At 34.2% G+C, this 22,513-nt stretch overlaps 1 protein-coding gene across 2 annotated transcripts in view; it reads left to right on the forward strand.

Moving 5' to 3' along the window:
• Nucleotides 1-22,513, forward strand: part of MCC (MCC regulator of WNT signaling pathway) — a 242,071-nt gene that overhangs the window by 78,562 nt on the left and 140,996 nt on the right. The window contains exon 2 of one of the 2 annotated variants that reach the window (XM_074280684.1): nt 3,976-4,041. The exons of the other annotated variant lie outside the window; for it this stretch is intronic. The gene's annotated coding sequence lies outside the window, so the exon portion shown is untranslated. The remainder of the gene's footprint in view (nt 1-3,975; nt 4,042-22,513) is intronic. 2 annotated transcript variants of the gene reach the window in all.

Genomic DNA, 22,513 nt, shown 5'->3' on the forward strand with positions numbered 1-22,513 from the left:
TTTTTAAGCTTTTCCAGGAATTGGGCTTATTTCCAGTTTACATTTTTTCTTTCAGACCTTATAACTGTTTTCATATTATTATTTTCTTGAATTTGTCTTTTCTTCCTTTTCACCATAATAGCTTTCTTTGGTCAAATTCTCTTTTTGTTATTTTGTGTTGCTTATTTTTCCCAGCCCATTTCTTTGAACTTTATGTTAAAATTAGGATCTGCTCACCTTGGGCTGGAGTACTGATCCAAGTTTTCAGGCTTTTTTCTCCCCCTAATATTTTCAGTCAGTTTGAAAGTTTTCAGGGTTTCCAAGTGTTAAGTCCAGAGAACTGTCACTGCTCTCCTAGACTATGATTTGGTTCTTCCTTGGCAAAGTCCTCTACTTCTTTGTAGCTCTTAGGACTCTTCTCTGTCTTGGAACTGTGACAAGGGTCCTTGCTCCCTTGAACTCCAAGTGTTCCTCTCTACCCTTCTCCCTTATGAATATAAGAGCTACTTGCTGGGATAGAGTGGAGAAGAATACTTGTGGTCTCAGGGGAGTAAAGGCTTATAGGTAAAGGCTTTACCACACAGTTCCAGTTCCTGTACTCTATACTAATACCGGGGTTTCTTGTAATCTCTTTATAAACAGTTGTATAATTTGCACACTGCCTTTGGGCTAAGAAGTCCTAAAGTTGAGCTGCCCTTGCTTCTGTTACAGCTATCTCCAAGGCTGTATGCTGCTGCTGCATGAGCTCAAGGCTAGTCTCCACCTCCGGGTCAGAGATCTCTCTTTTTGACCCCCTAATTCATCTTTGGCTGGAAAAATGCCTCTAGTTTTGAATTTTGTTGACTTTGCTGCTACAGAATTCAATTCAGGGCAATATTTTAAAGTTTTTTAGAGAAGAATATTGGGAGAGCTTCGTTGTGGACCTTAATCCTCTACTCTACCATCTTGGTTCCACCTTTTTCTCTGTAATATATATTTAAGTATTTGTTTAAAGAATGGAAATGAGGAATGGATTAAATATAAATTAGAAGAGAATAATTAAATAAGAGAATGGAAGCTGACCCTAAGTTGGTACTTGAGATTTCTATCTTTCCTGCCTTGATGAAGCCAAAACAAAACCTCAGGTTTATAGCTTATTTTCCATTTTGAAGAAATTTACTACAGGGCTTCAACATTAAGGAATCTATGTAGTTTGAATTTTCCAATATTTCTTGATTGTTCCGTTCTTAAATTGAATTAATTTAAATAAGTTTTAGAACATCCCCAAATAAAATAGCCTTTGTAAGATATCCAAATACACTTCACTTACATTAAGGTCTTTTAGATTACAAACTGGTCAAGACATTTTTCTTGTTTACTTAAAAGTTTAGTTGAGATTATGTACTCCTTCTGTACTAAAGAGAATTATGTTTGGGATGAAGACACCTACCCAAATTGACTACTCAGAGATCACTCATAAAAAGCAGAATATTTATTACAATCTTGAGAAGTGGACCATTCCATTCTGCGAGCCGAAACTCACAGTAGGAGGGCCACTCCTTTGAGAGTGGTCATAGTTTTTATACATTTCAAACAAAGAGCCCCCCAAATCCCACCCTCTATATGTTGTGATTGGTTACATAAGTCTCTGTTCCCCTATTTGGTCAGTGGAATGCAGTAGATAAAGTGATGTATAGCTTCTTTGGCCATGTGTACTTTTTTAATCCCTTCTTTGGGCAATAGAATGTAGTTCAGGCTTTCTCTAAAGTCTCGTGACTCTGGAGAAGCAGAAACTAAGGCCTTAAGGCTTCAATTAATTTAGCTAACAGTCTCTGATCAATATGTGCTTGATTTGTAACTTCTTCACCTTTTCCCACACAATTATATGGCAGGAAAAAAAAATCATGAAATGAATCTTAGCTTATTTCATTTTGCTCTTTCCCTTTCATGGAAAAATATATTTTTGTTGCTCATCAGCTTTTTTAACCTTCCTATTTGCTTATCTTGTAACTATAATCCTAAAATGACCACCAAATATTTACAAAACGCCAAACAAATATTTTTGATATGCTTTTTAAAATCTTGTCTTTAGCAAGTGAAACTATAATTCTGAATAACTATTTGAACACTAAACAAAAATTTTCATTTCAAGATATTCTTTCAGGAAGTGGCCTAACACATTTTAAGGATAAATGGAAAGGAAAGAAAAGGGGAGAGAAGGTGAAGGGAGGCTGTTTTTTATCAGATGTGGAGATTTAACATTAATATAATGATCATTGGATAGTACTTTTTATATCTGGTTTGTTACTGCTACCAACAGGTAGCCTCTCAAACACCATTTTAATTTTCTTCTAATAATCAGTATGGTTTAGTAGGTTTCAAGAAACATCCATTTATTTTCTTAGCAGCATTATGTCTGTGTGAGACAATTTTATCCAAAATTAAACTCTTAAGGGGCATCTCAAGGTTTAGAACAAAAGCTTTATTAGAATTTTATGAGGGCCGGGCGGTCATCCAGATTCCGAGCAAAAGGTATATTTTTGGAGCCAGGAGAGAGCCTCCCCTAGTGCCCACTTGCAACTTTTATACAAAGTACTCCAAGGAAAAAAACCCAGACTCACCCCCAATACCCCCATATACATTCTGATTGGCTACATAGGTTGTGTTCCCTGATTAGGAACTGGAATGTTGACAGGTTATAAATCTTTCTTTCCCTCCCCTATCACATGATTTTCAAGAAACCAAAATTTAGGCCTATAGGCTTGATCTATTTTAGTCCATGGTTATGAGAGATCTTAACTTCAGCTACTTGCACTCATGTCTGTGTATTTGTTTGCCTTTGTGTGGGATGCAAAAACCCTAACTCAAATTGACTGCTCAAAGGCATCTCTAGGTACAAACAGAAAGTTTCTTTATTTCAATTCTTGCCAGAAGCAGGACAATCCCTTACCAGAAAGTCTGGAGCAGGAAAGCCAATTTTACAGAAGTAAGGAGTACAGTTATATAGCCAAGGCTTACAGAAACCCCCTTCACCTACCCATCTCCTGTTAATCTTTTTAAAAATCATTGGCCAACTTGATCCTTATTCCTTGATTAAGCAATAAATGTTTCAAAATGTTATTAAGAAAAGGGGTCCGTTTTGCTTCAAAGGTAAGTAATCAATTAAGCAAGAGGGGTTGAAGGTTTCTAAATTACTTAAGCCAGTAATCAAGGGGGTCTGTTTCAGGCATTCCTAAATTAATCAGAGAGGAATGGCTAGGTTGGAGATTTCTCAGATATCTCCAGGCCATTAAATATTTAGTCAAGTTTATCTCTATGAGAAGCATTTAAGCAAGGGGTCAAGAGGGTTATCTCAAATGTTCTGCTGGAAGAGCAAGTCTTTGGTCTTCTCCCAGAGCCTAATAATTAAACAGAGCTTTAGTGCTGAATTTGAACTACCCAAGGTTATTATTCTGAGAAGTCCTCAGTTTCCCCTTTTCACTCACTTTGTTTCCCACAGGACAAAAAGGTAACTACTTTTATTTAAATAAAGTACTTTTGAATAAGTTGAACAGGCCTAGAAATATTGCTGGTAAAATGTTGAAAATTATATCTTAATTGTACTCCCTTGTAGCCTCCCAGGAACTGAATCATACTTCTTAAACATTTAATTTGATAAAGGAAATCTGTATACATCTTTAAAGAGACTCTGTTAGGTAGTAGTAGGGCTTGGTTCATATATCAATTATGTTGTTGTTTTTTGCAAGTATTGCTAAGCAATCTTATGTAAATTACCAAGGGAAAAAAAAAAAAACATTTTCTGCTAAATTCCCATGTGTTTTTTTAGGGAAAGTAAACTTATCTTTCTAATGATGTATGGAAATATATACATATATATACATTATTATTATTATTATAATCCCCGACCACATTATTAATGTAGTATCAGAATATGGCATAAAAGACTAACAGTAAATAAGGTAAAACGAGTGTGGAAGACTTCTTCCTGTTGACCTTCATCCACTTTTGATCTTCTAGTGACAAATAACTGAAGGCATGAAATAACTGCACAGAATTTAAAGGATCTGACAGTATTCCTGAAAAGTAAGTGATATTCAGCCTGTTACCCCCCCGCCCCCCCCCCAAAAAAAAAAGTTACATGGACTAGAAAAGCAAGTGCTTTATCCTAAATCTGTAGGAAGAACCAATAGCTGCCTCAAAGGTGGTATTTTTAAAATATCATTATCTTGGCATTTAATTGATTTTGCTTCTTTGGCAAAGTTAATTCCTAATGTGAAAACTTTCAGAGATCCAGATAAATAGCTCATCTGTAATTTTAAGAGGGTGAGAAGTTATGGGAATTGTTCATAGTCACATATTTATCATGTGACTTGATACCAGGTTTAACTCATTCAGGTATTCTAGGATTAGTGGCTTTCTGGAATTTCATATATACTCATTTAAAAAAAAAGGTATATAAGAAATATTATATAATGCTAATATCTAGTGATTCTTCATATTAATTTTATCAAATTTTATATCAGGTTTCATATCTCTATGACTTTTGTAATTTTTTGTTGAATAAAGTCTTAGAAAACAAATCCTCATTCAAGTGAATAAAGAAATTTTATTACAGCATTCTGTAAATAGCATCTACTTAGGAAATATTTTTTGGTTCCTGGAGAAGGTCAACAAAATGGTATCAAGACACAGAATACTCTGGTCTGAAGAATGCTGAAAGCTTATTGATATGAAATTAATCTCAGTGGACACATTGTGCTGTCACAAGCAGGAACTAAATTGAGAGGAGGAAGAAGGGTTAAGGAGCAGGAAAAAGAAGTTGAAGTTCATTAAAAGGCTCATATTAAATGAGTGAAGGGAGGAGGGAAACAAATCACACCAAAATCATTTGCTGTTCAGCCAGTGGATAAGGTTTGTTACTCTGTTTTGGAAGAAATAAAACAGTCTTTTATAAGATATGAGCATTGTACTTCATAAGTAAAATCCTGGGGGGAAAAAAAAAACAAAGAACAACAACTTATTTTGCACTCTTTTTTAATACTGTTTGTGTGATTGAGATTGCTCCTTGGACAAGAAGATCACCACCATCTTATAGAGCTGAGCATTGTTAAATTTAGCAACTGGAAAGTCAACTAGCCTTTGAATTCCCTCCAGTCTTTGTGTGCCTGTATTGGGTGTGTCTGTTTTTGAACAAAAGGGAAGAGTACTGATTACTAAAGGTTTCCTGACTGTGTGTAGATCTGCCATAATAAAAGGGAAACAGAAGGGAAAAAAGTCACACAAAACAAATGTTATTTTGATAGCATTTGGTCTCCTTAATTTATAAACTATGCTAAATGATATGGTTGATGTAGATATCAGATGGTGGTAGGTACCAAATGTTGGGGTTTCCTTTAATCTTTCTTCTTTGCTTAGGATTTGCTGTACTCTTGTGTGCACACAAATTATATTTGTGTCTTTGTAACTGTCTGTAGGCACAACAAAGGAATTAGATTAGACATTTTTTTTTGTTAATGTGATTTATACATATATTTTTTACTTAATAGTATGTTATTTTTTCCTATTATGTGTAAAGATAGTTTTCAATATTGACCTTTGTAAGATTTTAAGTTTCAAATTTTCCTCCCTTCTTTTTACTTCCCCTTCCCCTTGATAGCAATCTGATATAGGTTATGCATGCATAATCATGTTAAACATATTTCTCTATTGGTAATATTGTGAAAGAAGACTCAGAACAAAAGGGGAAAAGAAGAGAAAGGAAAAAAAAAAGTCAGAAAAGTGAAAATAGTATGCTTCAATTTGCATTCAGATTCCATAATTCTTTCTTTGGATATGCCCAGGATTTTCTGTCCCAAGTCCCTTGGAATTGTCTTGGATAGCTGTATCAGAAGAGTCTATTGTTGTTGGTCATCACACAGTTGCTGTTTCTGTGTACAGTGTTCTCCTGGTTCTGCTCACTTCGTTCTGTATCAGCTTATCTAAGTCTTTCTAGGATTTTCTGAAATCTGCCTGCTCATCAATTGATTGTACTTTATCAAAAGGTTTTTTTCTCCATCAATTGATGTAATCATGATGAGATCCTAGATTGCTAGATGGGTTTGTCAGAAAGAGCCTGAAGTACTGATAAAATTACTCCCTGAGATAAACAGGGAACAACACTGATGGGGATCATTTTAACCTTACAAGTTGTGGATAAATCCATCTTGTTCTGTCCAGTCAGAATCCAAGAGATGTCAAACCCTCGAGGTTAGATTTCCCCTATAAATCTGTTTATGGTCCATGCCATTTTTGCTGAATCCTTTTTGGAGTTATAGACCTCCATGTGGTGTCTTTCTCCTCATCCCTTCCCTATGCCTCATGATGTCTTTTTTTCTCCTTGTTTCCCGCCTTATATCTGACTAACTTTTAGGGTACATAATCCCTATATGGATTTAGCTTACTAGCTACATAGTAAGGGCACGGCTTCCATCTCATGGAGTCTCCTAGCTAATTGTGAGTTCCACTAAGGAACTTGTCTTTTCTATTGCTACTTGTTAAAATCTCTTTCCTTGCTATAACTATATGCTCTCCTAACTCTATTTCATATTTCCCATTCCTGATGTCTATTGTATCTCTTCATTTTGTAATTTCTTCTAAATAAATCTATCTTTTGCCAAAGAAAATGGGCATTGTGAATTCTTCACATGACCAAATCCCAATATTTGATGCCTCAATCACAATATTTAGTGCTAAAACCCCAAACATGTCATTTGGAAGTAGGAATTGCTATCCTGAACTCATCATTCATATGATTTTCAAAATACTTTTATTATTGATTATGTTAATTATATTAATAGCTTTCCTTATATTAAACCATCCCTGCATTTCTGGTATGATTCTCACTTGATCATAATGTATAATGTTTGTGATACATTGTTGTGATTCTTTAGCTAGTATTTTATTTAGGATTTTTGCACTATGTTCTTTAATGAAATTGGTCTATAATTTATCTTTCTCTGTTTTTATCCTTTCTGATTTAGGCATCAGTATCATATTTATTTCATAAAAGGAGTTTGATAGGATCTCTTCTTCACCTATTATCTTTAATCTTTAAATGTTTGTAATTCACTTGTGAGTCCTTCTGGTCCTGGAGCTTTTTTCTTAGGAACCTCAATTATTGTTGTTTGATTTCTTTTTCTAAAATAGTTCTGTTTCCTTTTCTCTTAATCCAGGCAGTTTATATTTATGTAAATATTTTTTCCATTTCTCTTAATTTGTTAAATGTATTGGCATATAATTGGGTAAAATAATGAGTTCAGACAAGTTATCATTTCCCATAGAGCGGCACAATGGCTAGAACTTTGGGCCTGAAGTTAGAAAGACCTGGATTTAAATCCCCTTCAGATGCTTAATAACAGCTCCACCCTGAGCAAGTCAATCTGCCTCAGTTTCCTTAACTGTAAATGCTATTACATCTACTTGCCAGGGTTGTTGTTAAGATCATAATATTTGTGAAACCCTTAGTATTAACTGTGATGAACTTGGCTCTTCTCAACAGTTTAGCATAGGTACTTAATAAATACTTGTTCTCTTTTGTTCTTCTCCCAGAGAGGGTACTTGTAATACAGTGGAAGCTTGTAGGCAAAGCAGTCCCTATATATGTAGGAAGACTGAGGTTTAAGTCCTACCCTGACACATACTGGCCTGTAATACTGACCATATCACTTAACATGTCAGGATTATAGTCAACTCTCTAAGACTATGTGTTACAGATAAAAAAGTTGAATTGTATTGGTAAAAGATTCCTTATCTGAAAGTTCCCCATACTAAGGAAATCATTTTTCCAGTTCCTATCCTTAACCTATTTGGTTTTCATCATCTAGAATATGAAAACATTTTTCCCCCAGAGGAAGTATTCATGGTTAAAAGAATGAGATTTCACTATAATCTATGTTTCCAGATTTTTTTTATTCTGTCTTCATGAACTGTTTTTCTCTGTTTCTCCCTACCCACCTTTTCTTATATTTGTGTGGAAATCACAAGTATTAAAAGCACATGTTGATTTATAGGATGTAATCAAGTTCCTATTATAATTTCTTTATCTCTTCATACTCAGCAATCAATGTTTGTAATTATTTTCATAGAGGTTCTCTTGAAAATATCAATCCTTTAATACAATACATGACCACAATTAGCTATACCTCTCTCTCTCTTTCCCTCAATATATATATGTTATATTCCATATGTGTTTATATATATATATATATACACACACACAAATATGTAACACTGGCAGATATAGATATGTATATATGTAAATATATACACATATCTGCTAATGTGAAGGAGAGAGAGACAGAGACAGAGGAGGGATTGTGGGTATCAGCTAAATGGTTCAGTAGATAGAGTTCTGGGCCTGGAGTCAGGAAGACCTGAATTGAAATCCAGCCTCAGACATTCACTAATTCTGTGATTTTGGACAAATCATTTAACCTCTATTTGCCTTAATTCACTGGAGAAGAAAATGATAAATCATTCTAATATCTTATATGACTATACAAAATTGGACATGACAGAACAACAACTTACATACATATCCATTATATATACTCTGCTAATATTTATATAGATAAAAAACTTTCCTAACTTCTATATGTATTACCATCCATCCCCTTCTCTTTTCAACCTTACCTACCCCCAGCTGCATTTAATCCCACTTTGGTTACACAAATCAATATTTAAATAAATAACCAAATTGTTCTAGATTAGCAATTTTTTTTTTTTTTGTTTGTTTCAAAACCTCTTTATACTCACAAAATTATCAAGGCTCTCTTCCCAAAAGTTTTGTTTATGTGGGTTGTATCTGTCAATATATACTATATTATAAATGAAAATATCTAAATATTATTATTTAAAACTATTTTAACTTCATGGTTCCCTGAAAGGATCTTGGGGTCCTCTAGGACTCAGTTCAGAGAACTATTCGGAGTCAATTGGGATTGCTTTGAATCATTGAACTATTGAGAAAAACCAAGCCTTTCATAGTTGATTATCACATATTGCTGTTATTGTGTACAATGTATTCCTTTTTTCTTTTTTTAAATAGTTTTTATTTACCAGATATATGCATGGGTAATTTTACAGCATTGACAATTGCCAAACTTTTGTTCCAATTTTTCCCCTCCTTCCCCCCCCCCCAGATGGTAGGTTGACCAATACATGTTAAATATGTTAAAGTATAAATTAAGTACAACATATGTATTCTTGTCCAAACAGTTGTTTTGCTGGTGTACAATATATTCTTATTTCTTGCTCAGAATCAGTTCATGTAAATCTTTCCAGGCCTTTCTATAATCAGCTTGTTCATAATTTTTAATAGAACAATAATATTCCATTACCTTCATATAACACAACTTGTTTAGCCATTCCCCAGTTGATGGGCATCCACTTGTTTTTCAATTCCTTACTACCACAAAAACAGCTGCTATAAACGTTTTTGCACGTGTGGGTCCTTTTCTCTCTTTTATGATTTCCTTGGGATACAGATCCAGTAATGGCAGGGCTGGGTCAAAGGGTATACACAGTTTATATTAATTTCCTTGTTCTGCTTATTTTTAAATTGTGTCATTTCTTATGCTTCTCAAAATTCTTATTTAACATTTCTTATGGATTGGGGATTATTTTAAGTTGCCCCCTTCCTACCTGAAAAAAGATTATATATATTTTGGTAAATTAAAAACCAAAATCATATGTAATTAATCTCTTATAACTCTTAAAACTATGATCTCCATGCAAACATATGTATAATTCATAGGTTCAATATAGCTTGTTTGAAATGCATTCACATATCACAATATAATAATGAAATTAATATTTTGTTATATATGGGATCTTTCTGCTAAGACTTGCTTGATGTATATGTATAATAATGGTTAAAAAGTATAAAAATTTTGGATTATATACATGAGGTTTTGTGGAACACAGTTTTTTAAATAATGGTTGTATTTACTCATAGCTCCAATAATATTATATATATATATATATATATATATATATATATATATATATATATATATATATATATATATATATATCTGTCTTTCCTTCTCTTAAACACTGACTACTGTCATTGTTTGTCATGTTTGCCAATTTTCTAAGTGTTAGTGGAGGGTGTGATGGGATTTTAAAGTTTCATGCAGAACATGATAATTAAGCTTGTGTGGGACAATTTTATCCAAAATCAAACTCTCAGGAATGTCTCAAAGTATAGAACAAAAGCTTTATTAGGACCTCGCGAGAGTCGGGCGGTCTTACAAACTCCAAGCAAAAGGGATGTATTCAGAGCCAGGAGAGAGCCGCTGCCCAGTGCCCACTTGCAACTTTTATACAGAGTACCCCAAGAAAAAGCCCAGAGCCACCCCACTACCCTTCATATACATTCTGATTGGTAATATAGGTTGTGTTCCCGGATTAGGAACTGAAATGTTGACAGGTTATAAATCTTTTTCCCTCCCCTACTATATGATTTTTAAGAAACTGAAACTTAGGCATGCAGGGTTTTACCTACTTTAGTCAATGGTTATGAGAGATCTTCACTTTAGCTATTTGCACTCAAGCTGAATCTTAAAGGAGATTCCCAGGCAAGGGTAATGAGAAGGAGAAGGTTGATGGGTAAGGCAAACACCTAAAGACACAAGAGAAAGATGGAATGGTGCATCATGTGTAAGAGCAAAAAAGTCAGCTTGTTTGCACTGTAGAGTGTGGAGGGGAGTAATATGTAAAAAGGTCAGAAACTTAAGATAAGGATAGCATGTGAAGTTTTTTGCCAGAGACATTTATATATAAACTATCACTTTTAGATGATAGAATATTACTGAAGTTTAAAGGGAGTAGGGTAGGATGAGAAATACTAACATGGTCAGACTGGATCTACTACAAGTTTGTTATACAACATGATCTGGGCCCTTACTGCTGCTCAAGCAATCTTACTACATTTCCCTTATTAACTCATTATCCCATTGTTCACAATGGTTCTTCCAGACCCTTTCCTTTCTCCTCAAACCTTTCATGACTTTCCCTACCCTCTCAAGTGAGTGCCTTGCCACATGTTTTATAGAAAAAAATGAAGCCATTCTCTGTGATCTTCCTCTTCTCCCCTTTTTCTCATTTTCTATAGTTCAAATGCTTTCTGCCACTTTCTTTTCTGTCTTTCTGTCACTTTCACCTCTGTCTTACATGATGAAATGATCCTATTCCATCTTGTCTCCTTCAATAGATTGCCTTCTCTGTCATCTCCACATAAGTAAAAAGATACTTATTTTTAGTCTCTCCTTGTCTTCTGGCTCATTTCCTACTGTCTATACAAGCCTATGTCTCTGCCATTCTCAAAAAAACCTTCACTTGATTCCTCCATCCTTGCTAAATATTGTCCCTTTGTAGCTCAATTTCTCTAAAAGGGGGTACCTAGTATTTATGCTAGGAGAATCTACTTTTTCTTCTCTCACTTCTTAATCTTTATAATTTGGCTTTAGACTTTATCATTCATCTGAAGTTCTTAGTTGCCATATTCAGTGGTCTTTTCTCATTACTCATTCACCTTGACATCTTTGAAGACTTTTGTTGATGCTCTTTTCTCTCTTTCTCCTGGCTTTTCCCCTACCTATCTGATCATTCCTTCTGTATTTCCTCTGTTGAAGACCTGTATAAATCATGCTCTCTAATTATAGGCATCCCCCAAACTTCTGTCCTTGGCTTTCTCTTCTTCCTCTCTACCAGGGCTTCTTAAATTTTTTCCACTTGGGTCCCCTTTTTACTTGAGAAATTTTTACATGATCTTGGACATATGGTCATATAAAATAAATACATAAATCAAACATTTACTGATAATAAATTATAATTTCACAATCTCTACATTGTTAGGAGACTTCATATAGGGTTGTGACCCACACTTTAAGAAGCTGAATTCTATACTATTTCACTTGGTCATCTCACCATGAATGTAATTACCATCTTTATGCTGATTTTTTTCAAATTTGTCTTTCTATGTTGACCTCCAGCCTTAAATTTCCAACTGACTTTTAGGAATCTCAAACTGGATGACCAATAATCTTAAACTAAATATGTTCAAAATGGGATTCATTATTTTTTTCATTAAACTCTAAATCTATCTCTCATTTTACTGTAAAGGGAAGCATCCTTCCATTCCTTTAGGGTTTCAGATGAGGAGTCATATTGGATTCCTCAATTTCTCTCACCTCCTTATATCTGAGTTGTTACTAAGTCCTGCCAATTTCATCTTTGCAACTTCTCCCTTCTCTCCTTTGTTGCTGCCAACACACTATTGCATTCACTAATCATCTCATGCCTTAATTATTACAATAGCCTACTGAAGCTGGAACTGGATACACAATTTTCTGGAGTGGCTACTGCAGTGAAGGGGAGCTCTGTGAAGCTGGGGCAGATTTTGTGATCAAAACTAATCTAGCAAACAAGCTCCTATACCTTTCAAAAGGAGTGAACAACAGGCTTGTGACAATGAGATTGCCACTTGCAGGAAAATTCTATATCACCATCATCAGTATCTATGCTCTTACAATGATGCATCCTGATGAAATTTAAAAAAAAAATTATGAAGGCCCTTTTCATCAGTGTGCCAAAAGAGGACAAGCTTATAATTCTGGATGACTTTGATGCTAGGGTAGGCTCACACATGGCAGGGAGTCCTTAGAAGAAATGGATTTGGAAACAGCAACAACAATGGTCACTTATAAATGAAGATTTGTGCATCTCGTGACTTCATCACCAACACTGTCTTCCATTTACTTAAACACAATAAAATTTCCTGGATGCTCTTACAGCAAACATTGCCACTTAATAACGTATGTGATTGAAAGGAGAAGAGACAGACAGGATGTGAAAGTGATGAAGGCAATGTGTGATGCAGAATGTTGGTTTGATCATAGACTTATCCTTTTCAAGCTGAATATTCACACTCAACAGAAGTGGAGTCCCCAAGACAAAGATTACCAAAAGAATTAATGTCAACAGCTAGAGTGCTTCTCTGAGAGGGAATAGATTTGTTGCTAACTTTGAGGATAAATTGAGCCAACCCACAATTGGCAAGTAGCAGAAAAGGAGTAGGCAGCTTTCAAAGATTTTGTGTACAGCACTGCTGATTTGTGTCAGCCTACTGAAAAGTCTGCAGCAGTTAACCCTATCCAAGATTGAGTAAACATTTAGATCTTGCTGTCCTGCCCTTCTTCATCAATATTCTCTCTCATAAAATAAAAAGGGAAATATTGCTGTTTGTGCTAGTGTATAATAACCGAAAAACAAACAAAAATATGACTTCTACCTAATGAGCTGTGTTGTAAATGATATTTAATGATTTCAAGTTACTAGGCTATAATTGAACTTCCTTGTGCTACTACCCAGTATTTGCCAGTAGTGGGAGTTCTAACTCTGAATGTGTTTGATTTCTTGACCATTTTGACAGTATGGATTTTATGCTATTGTATCAGTTAGTTTCTGTTTATTTGTCAGGAGTCTTAAAGTGAATCAAGTGGTATTCTTTGGTGAATTTCATAATTTCTGCTTCTGAGGCACAGGAATTAGAGGTTATCTTTAATTTTTTTTATTGTCTTTTGGGCTTTTCAATGTCAGCAGGGCATTATAGAGGAAAATGAAGGCAGGACTTAGAGTTAAGATCCCTTGTTTATTAGTCTTGACCTGGTCTTCAATAGGCTTATCTGCAAACACAGATATTTACTATGGTACTATGGTACTATGGTAGGTAACTAATATAAAACAAATCTCCATGATTTATTATAAAAACAGCATGGCAATAAATTTTACATAATTTATTTCATTTATTCTCACAGTAATCTTGTGAAATATATATTTATAGCATATTAAAGTATTGTGGTATGATCACCATAACAATTTAAGACAGGTGAGGAATTTCTGAGGTGATCTTGACATGGTCTCCTATGATGTCACTTTTTATATAGATTACATAAACCCTTAGTAATTTTTAAATTTGTTTTCTCATTCTAACCTGTATATTCTAAGAAGTATAATCACAGATGCTGTTAACCTCCATCTTTCCATCCATCTCTCAAGGAACATTTTTTAGGATTTAAAGGGGAAGGAATGCTTGGCACGAGGCTGGACTTGCTTTTTTCACTGTATTAGCTGACCCATTAATCAATAAAGTAGTGAAGCCATGGAATATTTCTACTTCCTGAGAAAGGAAGAAAAATGTTCTTGTTGTTTTAACAGAAACTTTTTTGTTTCCTCTCACCCTCTGAACATATTTTCATTTCAGTTTTATTGATTTAACTGATTAAAATTCAGTAACTACATAGAATCTTGTTTCATTATGACTGATAAGATTGAGACCTTAAGTTCATTGTGGTTTTTAAAGTTACAAATGAAATATTTGAGGAACAAGAGCTAGATGGTCATATTCAAAGATTCATTTTCCCCAAATAAATGTTCATTATATTTAAGGTTTTTTTTTTTTCTTTTTAAAGGGGCCATCAAATTTAATTTGTCAGTATAATCAGGTTCCTTGTTTTACAAAACATTTTAGAAATAGTTTGCTTTTTTATCTCTGGAACTGACTAAAGGCTACAAAAGAGACAGCTCAAAAATCATATTGTTTCCAACATTATATGCATATTTGGTTCATCACAGGGTGTATGAGGCTGTATTGCCAATTGGAAACAGTTGTCCTCACTAAAATAACCAATTGGATTTTTAAAATATTGAATTGGCTGATAGCTCATCTATAGATACAGCCTGAAATTAGACATAAGAACAGGGTACTTTTGAGAGAGACAGGTTAGACAAGGGAATTGCTGCTTGCTTTTACTGCCAGAGGCCTAAGTTTCAAGTTATGATTTATATCTACAACTATGCCTGCTCTGCCAGGTTTAATGGAAATAAGTTTGAGATCCCATGCTGACCTCCATCCATTCTTATCTTTGAGGATTTTAGATACTGTGTTTTCTTTGAAATAAATGAGATACAAAAAGACCTGGCAAAACAAGGTTCTTGCAAGGCTTTATATGAGCACTCTTTTAAGTTTGTGGGAGGAACAACTGCTCAAAAGATTCCCAAGTAGTGAAAAAGAAACAAATCAAGAGTTTAAATGTAACTCTGTTTCTGATGCCTATCCTTAAGGTAAACTAAACTATTTAAAGGACTAAATTAATAAAGACTATAATTTGAAGAAAAATTATAATAAATCACAGTACATTGAGAGGCACAGCTTTTAGTATTAGTTTAGCAGTAGCCTTATTGTACTTTTCATTGTCTTCAGTATTGGGTGCCATAATTTAGAAAGGACATTGATAACCTCAAGAGAAAAGTTAGAACATAGATCATGCTATTGGAACATCAGTTGAAAAAACTGGGAATGTTTACTTTGAGAAAGAAAAGGTTTTAGAAGGGCATAATGAATTATCTTTGCTGTGCTTGGCTTCAGGAAAATCTTCCAATAAGTGCTTGATGGCCAATTCACAAGTAAGTTGTAATGGGGAATTCATGTTCAGATACAGATTTCAACTAGATTGTTCCTTTAAACTCAAATTCTTTGAAGATTTTTATGGATATCTGACCCTTAGCTTATTTAAGTTCACTATCATCTCCAACTCTATTCCTTGCTGATGTTCCTTTTTTTCTTAAAATAGCTTTGTTTTTCAAAATACTTGCTAAAATAGTTTTCAGCATTCACCCTTACAAGATATTGTGTTCCAAATTTTTCTCCCTCTCTTTCCTTCTCCTTCCTCCTGTAGACTACATGTAATCCAATACAGATTAAACATATCCTTACTGATGTTCTTAATCCTTGTCTTTCTTGGTAATGATGTCTCCTTGCACTGGTGCTTCATTACCTTCATTTCTTGGCTTTTGAATTTCTAAAACTATTCCTATTTGTTCCTTTTTTGGTAACTGTGTGAGAAGAAGGAAGATGAAACCCAGAAGTGAGAAACATGGTGTCATCTCTTGATTACTCTTAATAGTGATGATAGAGAGTAGGTGAAGCATAAAACTCATTCTTATCAGTGGGAAATTGCAGCCTCCTAAAAAAAAAAAATCTCTTTTTAGAATGAGATCTCAGATCTTTAAGTTGTAAAATCCTCAATGATAGGAACATGTCTTATGCTTGTCTGTATTCCTCACAGTACCTTAAGTATTGTAGATCCTTATTCTACTTTAATAATGAACATTAAGCAATTTATTTTTATTTCTCCTGCATTGCAATCAGAACTGATAGTGACAGTGGGAAAAAGAAAGCAGGTGAGATCTTAGATAATCTTTACTTGTTATATAAATGACAATTATATAGCACTATACTATTATATAGTACTTAAGCTTTTCTTACATCAACTCTGTGATATAGGTGGTGTAACATGACTAATATCACCATAGTATCTGCTATATAGAGTAAACTATTTGTCAACAGGAAGCTATATTAGTAGCCTGATCCTTTATCCCTCTGAGTCAATTAAGTCTCAAGAATGTTTTCAATATGTTTTGAGAAAAAGCTAGTCTAGCCTACTTGGTTACATGATAGTTTACATGGTATCACTTCAACAGTAGGGCCTAATCATTTGCTTCTTTAATATTAAATTAAAATAAAGTAAAGGGGGCTGAGGATTGGGAAATTGCCTATAAATCTTTCTCCTCAGTTTTCTTCTGTTTCTCACCTCTTTGGAACCTGTCCTTTGTCAGAAGTGATCAAAAAGATATTATTTAGTGAAACTCAAGCCCACACATAGTTGGAAATCTTTCACATCCCTTTGTCTATCTTAAAGAAAGATTACTTTTTAAACAAATCATCTCTTTCTTTTTAGGAGATATAACATCTTCTCCCAAGACTCAGATAAAATAGAGTATTTTTTTCTTTGTTTGCTGAGGCAATTGGGGTTAAGTGACTTGCCCAGAATAATACAGCTAAGAAGTGTTAAGTGTCTGAGGTCATATTTGAACTCAAGTCTTCTGATTTTTTTTTTTGATTTTTTTTTTAATTTTTTATTATATATATATTTTTTATAATATTATCCCTTGTATTCATTTTTCCAAATTATCCCCCCCCCCTCTATTCCCTCCCCCCGATGACAGGCAATCCCATACATTTTACATGTGTTACAATATAGTCTAGGTACAATACATGTGTGTAAATATCATTTTCTTGTTGCACAATAAACATTAGAATCTAAAGGTACATGCAACCTGGGCAGACAAATATTAGTGCTAACAATTTACATTCACTTCCCAGTGTTCCTTCTCTGGGTGTAGCTACCTCTGTCCATCATTGATCAACTGGAAGTGAGTTGGATCTTCTTTATGTTGAAGATTTCCACTTCCATCAGAATACATCCTCATACAGTATTGTTGTTGAAGTGTACAGTGATCTTCTGGTTCTGCTCATTTCACTCAGCATCAGTTGGTTTAAGTCTCTCCAGGCCTCTCTGTATTCCTCCTGCTGGTCATTTCTTACAGAGCAATAATATTCCATAACCTTCATATACCACAATTTACCCAACCATTCTCCAACTGATGGACATCCATTCATCTTCCAGTTTCTAGCTACAACAAAAAGAGCTGCCACAAACATTTTGGCACATATATGTCTCTTTCCGCTCTTTAGTATTTCTTTGGGATATAATCCCAGTAGTAGCGCTGCTGGGTCAAAGGGTATGCACAGTTTGATAACTTTTTGGGCATAATTCCAGATTGCTCTCCAGAATGGCTGGATTCTTTCGCAACTCCGCCAGCAATGTATTAATGTCCCAGTTTCCCCACATCCCCTCCAACATTCATCATTATTTGTTCCTGTCATCTTAGCCAATCTGACAGGTGTGTAGTGGTATCTCAGAGTGGTCTTAATTTGCATTTCTCTGATCAGTAGTGATTTGGAACACTCTTTCATGTGAGTGGAAATAGTTTCAATTTCTTCCTCTGAGAATTGTCTGTTCATATCCTTTGATCATTTATCAATTGGAGAATGGTTCGGTTTCTTATAAATTAGGGTCAGTTCTCTATATATTTTGGAAATGAGACCTTTGTCAGAACCTTTGTTTTTAAAAATATTTTCCCAATTTGTTACTTCCCTTCTAATCTTGTTTGCATTAGTATTATTTGTACAGAAACTTTTTAGTTTGATGTAATCAAAATCTTCTATTTTGTGATCAATAATGATCTCTAGTTCTCCTCTGGTCATAAATTCCTTCCTCCTCCACAAGTCTGTCAAGTCTTCTGATTTAAAGGCTGAAGCTTTATCCACTGCACCTCTAGCTGCCCCAAGACAGAGTATTTTTGACTGAGTTTGTGTCTAAAAAGGGAAATCTTGCCATTTCCAATTCTACTCTGTAAGATGTAGGATCATGTCACTGAAGTGAAAATGAAGTTTTCCTGAAAGTTTTCTCCGAAATCTGGTCACTTCCTTTGTCATGCAGCCATATTGTCTTTCCTTCTTTAAATTGAGACTCTATTGCTTTTAGATCAGCTTTTGATTTGTTATTTGCAGTCTAGTGCAATTAATTGTGTTGAAATCACTCTAATATTTTAATTTATCAATAATGGTGAATTTTGAGGCCTAATCTCACTCCCAGTAGTTTGTTTTCTCTCTTTTCTCCATTCAGATCCTCACAAGATTTTATCAGTTGAGTGACATTAAAAGAATCAGATTGACTTAAAGCATTTTTTTCAATATGTAGATAAAATCTTTTCAGTATTTCTTTTTGTAAAACTATGTTTATCCTTTAAGTGCCACTCTCAAACTTAAGTACCTCTAATTGATCCTGATTCCCAGGTTTAATCAGAGAAACTCTGGTCAGTATTATAAATCTTATCTCTTTTTGAGGTCTCCAGAAATCCTCTGGTCACTATCTCATATGGACACAGTTTGAGCACAACAGAGCACCAAGGGCTTTGGCAGACAAGCTTAGACTTCATTCACATGGTTTACACCTCACTCTATGACCTCCTGCACTATCTTGGTATTGCTCCCCAAGGCCAAACTCCAGGTGGAGAAGGTGGAAAAGAGGTGGAAAAGAGGTTAAGTCCCTCCTCCTCTAAGCTTATATAGAGTGTGTGAGGTCACAGGCACAAGCCAAATGATGATGGAGAGATTACATCCTATTCCTGACATGATTTCAGAGTGTTGAGGGTTCCCACCGTGGCTGGAGGTCCCACCCATGAAGGAAGTCCCTATGTACTCATATCCAATCACATCCGGGGACCTTGAGACCATTGGCCTACTTAAATCCCATTTGCGTTTGCCTGACCTTTCTAATGGATCCTTACAGTCCTTGAAGATCAACTTCAATGTCTTAATCAGAATTTTTCTGATATTTTCATAATTGGCAAATATCTTCTTTACTCTTTACCCACATAGCTACACTTGAGATGTGGGATTGATAGTGATTTAATTATATAGCTATGTAGATAGATAGATAAATAGATAGATTTGTCTATTCATATACATTTGTATATGATTTAGATCATGATAATAAAAGGGAAGAGAGGTGGTAAGAGATTTTTTTTTTTTTCATGAAATCATACGAATCTTATAATGCACTAAAACAAGATTACTCGCCAGAGAACTACAAGCCACTGCTTAAAACTCAAAGGCCTTGGCAGTGCCCTAGACCCTCCTAGAGGAGCCTGTTCTATAATCAATAAACCCCAATACACCTCACCTCTTCTTGCTTATCAGTCTATATACTGCCATTGTCAGCTCACCCTAACAGGGTTCAAAAGTGAGCAAAATCATGAAACCATAAAAAACGTTAGGTCAAGGTGTAGCATATGAAAGGGGAAGTAATGGGCTACATTTTTTACTCTAGAACACAACGAAATGTCTATTGAAACAAAGATATGAAGGAGGATTTAGCAGTAAATTAATAACAGAGAACTTAATTGAAATCGGCAATAGAGTGCGCACACACTGCCTGTCACCCTCCTCAACAAAATAACTTATCATACCTAATGAGAATACATCAAAAAGAGGAGAAAAGTAGTAACATGGTAAGTATACTGGAAAGTGCACTTGAATTACCAAAATGTAGCTTAAATAAAGCATTTAGCTTATACCTAAAAGATTTCAGCTGACCCTGACCATTTTGAGCGAGACCTAGTCCTAAAAATATAAACAATTAAACTATTTTCCTTACACTTCAAAATATTTATTCATCTTAGTATAGGTGATAGAACAGATAATATAAAGTCATAATATATATATATATATATATACATACATATATATATATATATATATATATATATATATATATATATATATATATATATATATATATATATATATATATATGTATGTATATATATATATATATATACATACATACATAGTACCTCGATAGGTACCTCGAGGGAACTTTGAAAGATTCTTAAAAATACCTGCAAGTGACAAAAAGCAAAGATTAAACCTTATACCTTTTGCATAATGATTTAGCTAATCAAACTGGACAAAAAGAATTAAAGCCCAACTTCCCGAAATTAAGTGAGCTATTGTAGAACAGTTGACAGAACTAATTCGTCTATGTGGCAAAATAGTGAGATGATTTGACAACAGGAGTGAAAAGCCTAGTGGAACTTAATGATAGCTGGTTGTCCAAAAAAAAGAATTTAACCAATCTCCCTAATAAATATTGATGCTAAAATCTTAAATAAGATATTAGCAAAAAGGCTACAGAAAATCATCCCCAGGATCATGATCATGATCATGTAGGATTTATACCAGGAATTCAGGGCTGGTTCAATATTAGGAAAACTATCAGTATAATTGGCCATATTAATAATCAAATTAACAAAAATCATATGATCATCTCAATAGATGCAGAAAAAGCATTTGATAAAATCCAACATCCATTTCTATTAAAAACACTTGAGAGTATAGGAATAAATGGACTTTTCCTTAAAATAATCAGTAGCATCTATTTAAAACCATCAATAAGCATCATATGTAATGGAGAAAGATTGCAACCATTCCCATTAAGATCAAGGGTGAAACAAGGTTGTCCACTATCACCATTACTATTCAATATTGTATTAGAAATGCTAGCTTTGGCAATAAGAGTGGAGAAAGGGATTAAAGGAATTAGAGTAGGTAATAAGGAAACCAAATTATCACTCTTTGCTGATAATATGATGGTATACGTAGAGAACCCCAAAAATTCTACTAAAAAGCTATTAGAAATAATCCACAAGTTTAGCAAAGTTTCAGGATACAAAATAAACCCACATAAATCATCAGCATTCTAATATGTCACTAACAAAATCCAACAGTTCGAGTTACAGAGAGAAATTCCATTTAAAGTAACTACTGATAGTATAAAATATTTAGGAATCTATCTGCCAAAGGAAAATTAGAAACTATATGAGCAAAACTACAAAACATTTTCCACACAAATTAAGTCTGATCTAACCAATTGGAAAACTATTAAATGCTCTTGGATAGGGCAAGCAAATATAATAAAGATGACAATACTCCCTAAACTAATCTATTTATTTAATGCTATACCAATCAGACTCCCAAAAAACTATTTTAATGACCTAGAAAAAATAATAACAAAGTTCATCTGGAAAAACAAAAGGTCAAGAATTTCCAGGGAATTAATGAGAAAAAAATCAAATGAAGGTGGCCTAGTTGTACCTGATCTAAAAGTATATTATAAAACAGCAGTCACCAAAACCATTTGGTATTGGCTAAGAAATAGACGACTTGATCAGAGGAATAGGTTAGGTCCAAAGGACAAAATAATCAATAATCTAGTGTATGACAAACCCAAGGACCCCAGCCTGGGATAAGAACTTAATGTTTGACAAAAATTGCTGGGAAAATTGGAAATTAATATGGCAGAAACTAGGCATTGACCCACACTTAACACAGTACACCAAGGTCAGGTCAAAATGGGTTCATGACCTAGGAATAAACAATGAGATTATATATAAATTAGAGGAACATAGGATAGTTTACCTCTCAGACCTGTGGAAGAGGAATGAATTTATGTCCAAAGAATAACTAGAGATCATTATTGATCACAAAGTAGAAAACTTTGATTATATCAAATTGAAAAGTTTTTGTACAAAAAAAAACTAATGCAGATAAGATTAGAAGGGAAACAAACTGGGAAAACATTTTTACAGTCAACGGTTCAGATAAAGGCCTCATTTCCAAAATATATAGAGAATTGACTCTAATATATAAGAAATCAAGCCAATCTCCAACTGATAAATGGTCAAAGGATATGAACAGACAATTCTCGAATAAAGAAATTGAAACTAATTCTAGTCATATGATAAGATGCTCCAAATCATTATTAATCAGAGAAATGCAAATTGAGAAAATTCTGATATACCACTACACACCTGTCAGATTGTCTAGAATGACAGGGAAAGGTAATGCAGAATGTTGGAGGGGATGTGGGAAAACAGGGACACTGATACATTGTTGGTGGAACTGTGAATACATCCAGCCATTCTGGAGAGCAATTTGGAACTGTGCTCAAAAAGTTATCAAACTGTGCATACCCTTTGACCCAGC

Source organism: Sminthopsis crassicaudata, chromosome 1, assembly GCF_048593235.1.
Source record: "Sminthopsis crassicaudata isolate SCR6 chromosome 1, ASM4859323v1, whole genome shotgun sequence".
Taxonomy (NCBI): Eukaryota; Metazoa; Chordata; class Mammalia; order Dasyuromorphia; family Dasyuridae; genus Sminthopsis; species Sminthopsis crassicaudata.